The sequence below is a fragment of the Mirounga angustirostris genome, unplaced genomic scaffold, assembly GCF_029215605.1.
Source record: "Mirounga angustirostris isolate CCGP_5_RB_7025 unplaced genomic scaffold, mMirAng1.0.hap1 SCAF_14, whole genome shotgun sequence".
Taxonomy (NCBI): Eukaryota; Metazoa; Chordata; class Mammalia; order Carnivora; family Phocidae; genus Mirounga; species Mirounga angustirostris.
In genome coordinates, this window is record NW_026991722.1 from 83,010,135 (window position 1) to 83,021,624 (window position 11,490).

General features: G+C 46.5%; 1 protein-coding gene across 2 annotated transcripts in view; it reads left to right on the forward strand.

The window, feature by feature from the left end:
* Positions 1 to 11,490, forward strand: part of RNF10 (ring finger protein 10) — a 129,883-nt gene that overhangs the window by 103,592 nt on the left and 14,801 nt on the right. The gene's annotated exons all lie outside the window — the stretch shown is intronic.

Below are 11,490 nucleotides of genomic sequence, written 5' to 3' on the forward strand. Positions count from 1 at the left end.
CCCAGGGGGGGTCCTTGCTGCCAGTCGAGGACCATACTTTGGCTTTTAAAAGCCTCAACAAATCAAGAGCACCCATGACATGAGAGTAATGAATAGTTTTGCCAGAGAATATGCATTTCACCAAAGCATTGAATTCCACAGCCACGGTTATAGAAGTAGGCGGTGGATTCTGGCGGAACTAAAGGCTCATCCCCAGGAAAGGGCACTGAAGTGAGTCCTCCTAATTGCTGGGCCACAATTTGACTGACACTGCTGTAAGTCCCAGACACGTGGGAGGCAGGTGTGTTCCCAGGCAGCAGGGTGGGGGTGGGGGGAGGCTGTGGGCCAAAGGCTGGAAGTGGGGGCTGGGTGGAGAGATCCCTGCCCTCATGCACAGCAGCCGCAGGATCCTTGTTCTCACACTTGGCAGGGAATGTGGGAAGGACCGAGGGCCCCCGGCCAGAGGCCTGGGTAATCCCCGTGTCCCTGAGGCTGGGGAGGAGGGGGGGTTTGTTGCTGGGAGTTCTAAATTCACTCTCGTAATCCAATTCCGAGACTAAGCCCTTGGCTCCGCGCCCCGCAAGGCAGGCCTGCAGCTCTGCTTGCTCCTCTGTTGGGTTGGCTCGGCCCGGAGCCCTCCGATCTACATGGTTTCAGAAATGGGATGGCCTTGGGGGCCCAGAGGAGCAGTTCATAGAAAGAGGGCTTCTGTGGGTATGAAGAAGGGATGAGCCCCCGGCGGCACCACAGGGATAGGGTGGAGTTAGGGTGTCAGCTAGGACACTTCTTTCCCCAGTGTGGTGGCTTCCTAATCGCAGACACAGTGGCTATGATAAAGCAACTTGAAAATACAGGCAGGCCACTGTTCAGAGAAACCCTAGTGCTCAGGACAAGGGAAAGCCCAGGGGCTGGGCTTCTGCCTCCTCCAGGGCTGAAACACGAACTCCTCCTCTTGAACTTGGCTTATATTTAGTGGTTCCTAGTAAGATTGAAGAGAAAATTCTGCTATGTTCCAAGAACCAAGACTCATTTTTCTAGATGGATTCTATCCCAGGTGTGAATTCTTTTTTTTTTTTTTTTAAGATTTTATTTATTTGAGAGAGAGAGAGAGAGCAGGAGCAGGGGGAGAGGGAAAGGGAGAAGCAGACTCCCCACCAAGCAGGGAGGCCAACACGGGGCTGGATCCCAGGACCCTGGGATCAGGACCTGAGCCAAAGGCAGACGCTTAACCGACTGAGCCACCCAGGTGGGAATTCTTTCTGTGATCTGCACCACACAACTGCTTAACTACCCACCCCGGGGGGGTGGGGCAACTGGGTGTGTGTCATCTTAGAAGGGCTCTCATTGTCTGAAAGGTCCTTCAGTCCAAGCCTGGATTTGCCTCCATGTGATTCGTAAAGTCCAATTCATTCATTGGTGCATGCATGCATTGGACAGACATTTACTGTGCACCTACTGTATGCCAGGTCCGGGGCTAGGGTCCCTGTCTCTAGCAGGGAAAATGGTTAAGAAAACAAGCAGGTATAATGTAGTGGCATTGGTGCTGCTTACGAGGCTACTTACGAGTTTAGCCTAGGAGAAATGAGGCTCTGTAAAAGGTAATCTGGCAGGGTGGGGGTAGGGTGGGAGGGACAGATTTGCTAGGACCCGAAGGATCAGCCATGCTCAGTCGGAAGAGGTGAGGGGAAGAGTGTTTCTGGTTGAGGCAACAGCATGAGCAAAGGCCGAGCGGTAAGGGAGAGCCTGGGTCTCTTGGGAAATGACGCAGAATTCCATCTGCCTGGTGAACTGGGCTGGAGGGAGAAGCAGACAGAGGTGATGCTCATCAGGGAGGCAGGGCCCCATCCACCGCAGCCCCTGGAGTGTGGAGAAGCTCAGGTGGGACCTCTGAAGGGCTGCCTTCAAGCGCCAGCCAGGCTCTCGGCAGCAGCAACCGTGGTGCCTATAAAAGGCTTGCTTTTGGAGACAGATATGTCCAGGGGGTGGAGCAAATCATAGAGCAGCTGAGGACACTGGGAAGCATCCCTATAGCAATGTGGTTAATGGCATGGGCTCTGATCAAAAGACAGAAGAAAAGAGACATTCCATGCCCCTGATGGAAGAATATGCCTCCCCCCTTGCTCCGCCTCCCTGGACCTTGCCAGAAGGATAGAACCTGAGTCTGAGCATGCCTCTAGATCCAGCGGGCAGTTGGCAGGAAATTCAGAGGACAGAGCAACGTGCTGAGTTGTACTGGGCGTATTCCACCAGCAAAATCCAGGCTGGGAAAAGCCACAGGTCGAACAACTAAAGCTCTTCCATAAATAATTACAAGGAAAAGAGAGGGATGGAGGGAGAACGTATAGATTGAAAGAGACTTAAAAGGTACCAAATTTGGGCTGACTAACCAGCAATGACTAGGGATACGCACTCGGTGAGAGAACTGCAGAGAAACACAGGGAATTCTTCCTAAAAAAAAAAAAAAAATTCTTCCTATAAAAATCTGAATTGCGGTTGATTTTAGAGAGAGGGCAGGAGGGGGCTGTGCCTGGGAGGGGCGCACAGACAGGGGCTCCTGGGGTTTCTGGCAAAGTTCTATTTCTTGACCTGTGTGCTGCTTAAAAGGGTGTTTGCACTATAACAATTCACAAGGTTATACATTTGTTCTGTGTGTTTTTCTGTTTGTCTTCTTTTGTCATAATAAGGCTAAAAGAAGTGTGAGCTCTGGAATCAGCCACTTGGGTTCAAATCCCTGCTCTGCCATTTATCAGCTGTGCCATCTTAGGTAAGTGATAAGACCCTCTGGGCCTCAGTTTCCTCATCTGTAAAATGGGGGTGAAGTTAGAGGCTTATTTTGAGGATTAAGCAAGTTAGCATAACGGAAGCCCTTGGGACGGTAGCTAGCACCGGAAGCATTATAAAAGTTTTTGCTATTATTATTGTGTTGTTATTCCCCATTTCCCTACCCGTCTCTCCCATATGTCGTCATGCTTCCATGATCCTGTCTCGAGGAAAGAGGCAAAGAGAGCCAGCTAGGGTATCCTGTAATGGCTGTGGTGGAGCCTCTCATCGACAGTGACGAGATACTCAGCTTAAACCTGGGATCTGGCTCTATGACCAGGGAGTGACTGTTTGTGCAGCATGGTCCTGCCAGGTGGCCCCGAGGCTGCTGGCTGTGCCTGTGGCATCAGCTGCAGGGCCAGAATATCCCTTCATCCCCTCTGGAGGTGCTCTGGTGATGCCCGTCTTTCTTAGAGGACAGAGGGGCTGAGTATCACGACTGAGGCACGGGCTCCAGTGGTAACATGAACCTGCGTTCGAATCCCAGCTCTGCCACATGAAGGCGTTAAGGGATGGATGTGTTCAAGGAGTCCGTCTTCCTCTTCGAGCCTCATTATCTGTTATTAGTAATAGTGTCTGCCTGGTGCGGTGGTGGTAAAGTGATGATCCCTGCACGATGCTAAGTAGAGGACCTGGCTCAAGGCCCTCACAGTGCTGTTCTTTCTGCCTAGAATGCTTTGCCCTGCACTTCCTATAGCTGGATCCTTCTCATTTTGGGGGGCTGTGCTTCAGTATCCCCTTGACTTCCCTATTGAAGGAAGGTAGGAAGCCATGGCCACATCCCACTTATGCTAGTTAGAGATAGATGACATTCATGTCCTGACATACTATGTTTATTTTATTATATTTTTGGTTTTCTGCTTATTATGTGGCACCCCTTGCCCCTCACGAGAACGGACGCTCTGTGTTGGCAGAGACCACCTGTGCCTTGCTCACTGCAGTATCTCCAGTGTTTAGTAAGTACTCAGCAATTATTTATTGAATAGATGGACAAAATCCATGGATATATAAATAAATATATTTGTTCGCCCCTCTATCATCTGTCTTCCCTGCCTTGCTTGTGCGGGACAGAAGTGCAGGATCTTATCTGACCTGTTCTCCGCTGGGTCTCCTGAACCCCTTGCACTCGGCCAAGTGCGTACTGCATGCCCAGTAGATACTTGTCAGATGGATATGAGCGAGGGGGTGCAGAGGGGGGCAGCCATTTGTGACTGCTACCCTCACCTGCAGGAAGGGCTCTAGACCCCGTCCCTGGTGATTCCCCGGACCTCAGGTCCCGATCTACTCAGTGTGGAGTCTTTTTGGATCATTTCCTTGTGCTGGGGGGGACCGTGAAGTCATGAAGGCATGTGCCGTGGAATGGGAAACAGACCAAAGATTGGGAGCTGGACAGACCTAGATTCTTGTCCTTGACCTATCATGTACAATCTCTGGGACCTTGAGCTAGCTGGTGAAGCTTCCATTTTCTCATCCGTTCCAGGGGAAATAATAACCATAGCAACAATTAACAACGTATTTGCCTGGAAGGGTTTTAGTGGTCAGATCAGGTAGCAGACATGAAAGCCCAATGTGGGTTGGAGAGTCCCATACACATGTGCATTAGTAGCTACAAAGGTGTGAAAACAGCCATTGAAAACCAAATCCTAGGGCGCCTGGGTGGCTCAGTCGTTAAGCGTCTGCCTTCGGCTCAGGTCATGGTCCCAGGGTCCTGGGATCGAGTCCCACATCGGGCTCCCTGTTGGGCGGGAAGCCTGCTTCTCCCTCTCCCACTCCCCCTGCTTGTGTTCCCTCTCTCGCTGTCTCTCTCTCTCAAATAAATAAATAAAATCTTTAAAAAAAAAACAAATCCTAGGGTGAAACTCGAATTCGGTGGAGACACTGCTGGGTGTCCATCAACATTGTTCTCTTCATCTTCCTTAGTAATAAAACTCTCGATTTCTACGACATTCAGAATCAAGACTACATTTCCCAGCCTCCTTTGCAGCTCGCTGTGGCCTTGTACCCAAGTTCTGGCTGATGGGATAGAAGTGTGTGCAGTTTCTGGGAAGTGTCCTTAAAATGAAGACCTGGGTTCCTTTGCCTTTCTTCCTCCTTCTTGCTAGCTGGAATGTGGACTTGAAGCTTGGAGCCTGAGCAGCCATTTTGGACCATGAGGAAGTCAGTGTTGAGGTGGAGTCAATGGAACGTCAATATAGAAGGAGCCTGAGTCCCTGACACCTTGCAGGAGCACCCCCTCCAGAGTCCTTTACCAGAGAGAAAAAACCTCTGTGTCTTTTAAGCCATTATTACTGTGAAATTTTCTTTCACATGCAACCTAATTTAAATATAATGGATACATTCCGAAAAAGACAAAGTCACTTGGGCTAGGTATTTTTTTTTAAAGATTTATTTATTTATTTGAGAGAGGGAGAGAGAGAACACGAGCTGGGAGAGGGGATGGGTGGAGGGCAGAGGCAGAGGGAGAAGGAGAGAAGAAGACTACCCTCTGAGCACGAAGCTGGGACTCGGGGCTCAATCTCATTGCCTGAGATTAGGACCTGAGCTGAAATCAAGAGTCGGAGGCTTAACTAAGACTGAGCCACCCAGGAGCCCCTAGATGGGTTTTATTTTAATTAACAAACACTTGTACAACACCAGCTCTGTTGCTGGCATTCTATCAAGCCCTTTACAAATATTAACTTGTGAATTCTCATTATACCTCTAGGAGAGAGAAATCACTATTATCCCCATTTTACAGGTAAGTCTTGGGAACTTCGCAGGAAGAGGGAAACAGATCTTGGAATGTTCTCTTGTCAGTTCTGCTTCTGGTAATTCTTTCAGTCAACAAATATACACTGAGCACATACTATGTGCCAGGTCCTCTGCTGGGTGTTTGGGATATAAGGACAAAAAGACATCTGATGGCTGGTCTCATGGAGCTTACAATCCAAACTCTGCTGTCCAGCATGGTAGCCACAAGCTACATGTGGCTATTTAAATTTAAATTCATTAAAATGGGATAAAAATTTAGTTCCCCAGACAAACCAGCCCCATCTCAAATGTTCCATAGCCATAGGGGGCTAGTGGCCACTGTACTAGATGGAGAAAATGTAGTACATTTCCATCATGATAGAAAGTTCTGGTCTAAAGGGATAGCTGCAAGTAAACTAGCCATTTACAGTCCAATGTGTGAGCACTGCCTATCATATTTCTTATTGCCTCCCTAATTTGCCCAGCTCCAGGAGAGGGAACAGAAAGGAGAAAGCAGCAACTTTATTTATTTACATGGTATTGTTGGGTATAGGTTAAGTTTTTTTTATTCATCAATTCACTCCATCTTTATAATCACCTCATTTTACAGATGAGGGAACTGAGGTTCAGGGAGGGGATGTGACTTGCCAAGCTTACACCTCGAGTAGACAGTAAACACTCCCTGATGTTCCTGGCTCCATAAATTGTGTCCTCAACACAATGAAAAGAATCTGGTAAATAATAAGAACATTTAGCTTATGTGGAACACTTACGATGACCATGGAAGGCACTCTCCTGAAGTCTACTTTCTATAATCCTCATTCCAATCTTAGGAGGCTGAAGGTTGTCATCACCTCATTTACAGGTGAGATGCAGAAAGGAAGTGACTTGCCCAAGGCCACATAGATGGGAAGGCGCTTGCTTTTTCTGTCCACATCCTAGGCAACTCTAGTCCTGCCTGACTTCTTCCCTGTGACTCATATCCTCCTGGGGGAAGTGAGGAAAAGCCGAGTCTATTCTCCCTCCCCTGAAGTTCAGTTCCAGTTGCTCGCTGGGGGCCAGGACCAGGAGACACCATGGGGCTGGTTCCCAGGCTCTCTGGGTAGATCTGGTCCCCTGCTGTCTGGCTGCTAGAGGCCCTGGGTGAGGAAACTTGGCTTTGGGACCAGACCACCCACCTCTGAGTCCAAGGGCTGGCAGGGGTTGCTGAGCAGAAGGCAGGACTGCCCCCCCCTTCTGTGTTTACCTTTTGAACTTTAATTGTGAGCTTATCTTTAAGGGAAAGAATATTCCATAAACTTAAAATAGGCAAGACTTAATTAATAGAATGCTTTGTTCTTCTGATCCTTATCTGTTCAGGAAGACACACCCCTTTTCAGTTTTGTGGGTCAAGGTGCCTGCCTCTGGGGGCTTACCAGCAGCTGTTCCGTTTTCCACTTTTGAACTCTGGTTCCCTTTGGTTTTTCCCTTCTCCTGTGTGTGGGAGGGTTTTTCCCAACTTTTTAGCCAAGACCTTTTCTATTTATTCAGTTGCCAGTATTATATGTTATAATTATTTCTTTTTATGTGATTAATAGCTACTGTTCACTGAGGGCCTACTATGGGCCAGGCATTCTGTTAAGGGCTCCTATCACCCTAGTATGGTGGATCTTCTAATTATTACCATTGCACAGAGGAGGCAACTGAGGCCCAGAGAGGAGAAATGACTTTCCCGAGGCCACACAGCTCTACAAAAGTAGAGCTAGGCTTTGAATCCAGGGCTCTATGCCCCCAAACACCCATGACGAATATTTATTGAGCATTTAGCTGTGGGCTTCAGGGTCTCACCATGCTAGCTTGTAAAACATGTCCTTTTTGTTTTTCTTGTTTAAAATATGTATTTTTATTTTTCACAATTCTACAAGGTATGTACAATTATTCTATCCATTTTGCAGATGAGGAAACTGAGGCTCAGAGAGATGAATTCATTTACCCAAAGTCACACAGTATTTTAATGGCAGAGCTGCGATTCGCACCAAGTGGTATCTAAGAGGTTCAGAGGCAAAGTACTAGATGAGAAACCAAAAAAACAGATTTTGGCCCTCATTGTGTAGGCAAATCACCTAACCCTACTGAACTTTAGCTTCTCATCTGCAAAATGCTGGACATTATTTTCCCAACTTCTTGTGGTGGTTGTGAGAATAAGTGGGTGGGAAGTAAGGGTTATAGAGAAACTGTCCATCAGGGCCCAGGTTTACAGGTCTTATCCCACTTTTGGATGGAATTATAGTGAATTTTATCTTTTTAAAGTTCTCTTCTGAGTTGTCTATATTTTCCACAAAAAGTGTGTTTTTCTTCCACAAACAAACAAAGATGTCTATTAAAATTTTTTTTTGTATTTTTCCAATTTTAGTGAGAAATCATTGATGTACACCAAATTTTTTTTTTAATGGCTATAGCATTATAGAATAGCTTGAAATCATGAATTGTGATGCCTCATGTTTTGTTCTTCTTTCTCAGGATTTCTTTGGCTATTTGGGATCTTTTGTGGTTTTAGGAGTGTTTTTTTCTACTTTATTTATTTATTTATTTATTTATTTATTTATTTATTTGACAGAGAGAGACACAGCGAGAGAGGGAACACAAGCAGGGGGAGGAGTGGGAGAGGGAGAAGCAGGTTACCCGCCGAGCAGGGAGCCCGCCCGATGTGGGGCTCAATCCCAGGACCCTGGGATCATGACCTGAGCCGAAGGCAGATGCTTAACGACTGAGCCACCCAGGCGCCCTGTTTTTTTCTACTTCTGTAAAGAAATGCCATTGGAATCTTGACAGGGATTGAACTGAGTCTATAGATGGCTTTTGGTAGTATTGACATTTTAACAGTATTAGTTCTTCCAGTCCATCCACTGATGTCTTACAGTTTTTGGAGTAGAGATCTTTCACTTAGTTAAGTTTATCCCCAAATACTTTATTTTTTTTTCAAGATTTATTTATTTGAGAGAGAGAGAGAGTTTGCACGCACAAGGGGGAGGGGCAGAGGGAGACGGAAAGGATCCTAAGCAGACTCCCCACTGAGCACCGAGCCAGAGGTGGGCCTCTATCTCAGGACCCTGAGATCATGACCTGAGCTGAAACCAAGAGTCAGATGCTTAACTGACTGAGCCACCCAGGTGGCCCTTTATTTATTTATTTATTTTTCACATTTTAAGCTTTATTTCCTAACATTAACTGACAAACTGAACTCTTGAGTAGCAGCTAATCCAAACTCATCAGGCCTTCCAAAGGACTGACCATCCTTCTCCAGACCCACTGGTCCTCGCGAGTCTTTACTTCCTCCCGCTAAGATTTTATAATTCATTATTTCCATAATTGCTGCCAACATTGTAGGTCACCCTGTTGCTCTGTCTTCATCACATTGTTCTGGAAGAATCCTGAAGTCTTCATCCAGGCATGTTCCTGCTCTAGTTTTAGGCCTTTCTCCTTTGCATTTTCAGCAGATGGCCTTGCCTCTTATATTACAAAGAAAAGAGAAGTCACCAGGGTGCCTGGGTGGCTCAGTCATTAAGTATCTGCCTTCGGCTCAGGTCATGATCCCAGGGTCCTGGGATCGAGCCCCGTGTTGGGCTCCCTGCTCTGCGGGAAGCCTGCTTCTCCCTCTCCCACACCCCCTGCTTGTGTTCCCTCTCGCTGTGTCTCTCTCTGTCAAATAAATAAATAAAATTGTTTTTTTCTCTGTCAGTGTTCATGGTGCACGGCTCTTGGTCATGCCGCTTCGAAGAATGAAGAGGTAGAGCAGATGGACTGGTAGGCAGCAAAGCAAGTTTGTTGAGTGATAGTAAAGTGGTAGTACAAGCTCCTGAGAAGGGAGGGGACCCGAGAGAGTTGCCCCCCCTTTATTATTTTTGATGCTGTTGTAAATGGAATAGATTTCTTTATTTCTTTTTTCAGATAATTCATTGTTAGGTGTCTATTTTTTTTTTTTCCTCGTTTAATCCTTACAACTGTGAGGTGGATGATCATATGCATTTTAGGAAAGAGGTCATTACAGAGAAAAGCAGTAACAGATGTAGTTGGGAAGCCACTGAGAAAGGAACTGAACCAGTTTTGTGTGACCCCAAAATCTCAGTTCCTGTCACTCCATGGACGGCAAGTTCTCTATCCTGAGAGGGTGCTGTGGGCTTCAAGTAAATTATTAAAAAAGACTTTAGGGCGCCTGGGTGGCTCAGTTGTTTAAGTGACTGCCTCAGCTCAGGTCATGATCCCGGAGTCCCGGGATCGAGTCCCGCATCAGGCTCCCTGCTCGGCGGGGAGTCTGCTTCTCCCTCTGACTCTCCCCCCTCTCATGCTCTCCCTCTATCACTCTCTCTCTCAATAAATAAAATAAAAATCTTTAAAAAATAAAATTAAATTAAAAAATAAAAAAGACTTTAGCTATCATCCCCCCACCTCCCTTTCCCCCGGCCCCAGACAACCATGAATTTGTTTTCTGTCTCTATAGATCTGCCTATTCTGAACATTTTATATAAATTCAGTAATACAACTTGTGGCCTTTTAGGTCTAGCTTCTTTCACTCAGCATGTTTTCAAGGTTCATCCATGTTGTAGTGTATATCAGTACTTCATTACTTTTTCTGGCTCAAAAATAGTTTATTATATAGATATACAAGTTTTGTTTATCCATTCATCAGTTAATGGACTTTTGGGTAGCTTCCACTTTTGCTGCTATGAACATTCGTGTACAAGTTTTTGTGTGGACACTAGTTTCATTTCTTGGGTAAAATGGAGTGAAATTGCTGGGTCAAATGGTTGCATTATCTTCTATAAACCTCAGATCTAGCCTTCAAAGTAGGAACTACTACTTCCACAGTTGAGCAAACCGAAACTCCGAGAGGTACATAACTTGCCCAAGGCCACAGTGAGTAAATGGTGGAGCAGGGCTTAGAACCCAGGCAATCTAGCTCAGATTCCATGCTCATCCTGCCTCCGGGTCTCAGAACTCTTGTTTTACCTAAGAGGTAGTCTAATCCACCAGCTACTGAATCTCAAAAAACCGGGCCAGGCTCCTTTGTACACAGGTAGCCCAGCCAGGAATGGAATCTGAGGAGCCCAGTGGGGGCTAGCCAAGTATCTTATTTATCTCGTGGGGTGACCAAGGCTCTGGGGAACTGAGAGGAGGCATAGGTTAGGTCTTTTGAGGGCTCCCCAAAGATTTAATCCATTTTTGTGATAGCTTCTCCTGGACTAGGCTGCCTTAAGGATAAAATAAACATGAGCTCCAGGAGGTGGTGTAGGGGGTGGGCTAGAACATGGGCTCTGAAGGGCAACTGCCGGGGAGGGAAGAAGCCCCCCATCACCTCTTTGTACCTTTGATCCCCATTTGCACTACACCCCCGCCCTGAGGGCTATTCAAGAGCTGACTTACCAGGTTCCTCCAAAGACAAGTTTTGAGAGAGTGGAGAGTGGGATAAGACACCCGAGTGCAGGACTCCAGAGGTGCCTTGAGGCGGGAAACATGGCTGTAGGAGCAAGCTAGTCCAGATCCTTGCCATATAATATAGGGGGGAAGTGGGACCAAGAGGGGATACTCTAAAAGTTACTCCTGTGGGGTCTGACCCTGGGGGCTGGGGAAGGAATTATGGGGCATTTAAATTCTTCACTGATGCTCTCCATTTTGGTATCCCATTTTGTTTCTTTATCTCTGTTCTAACTAAATAATTGAGCTGTGGGTAGTTCAAAATCTGCAATTCTCATTCAGGACCCTGGGTGTGTTTTTGTTCACTGCTGCACAAAGCCCATTGCCTGGCATGTAGTAGGTAAGGTTGTCGGGTAAAATGCAAAAATCCCAGTTAAATTTGGATTTTAAACAAAATATGAATTATTTTTTCATATAAGTATGTCCCATTTGTTTATCTGAAATTCAAATTCAACTGGGCTTCCTGTATTTTATCTGCTAAATCTGCCAACCATAGTAGTAGGGTCTCAA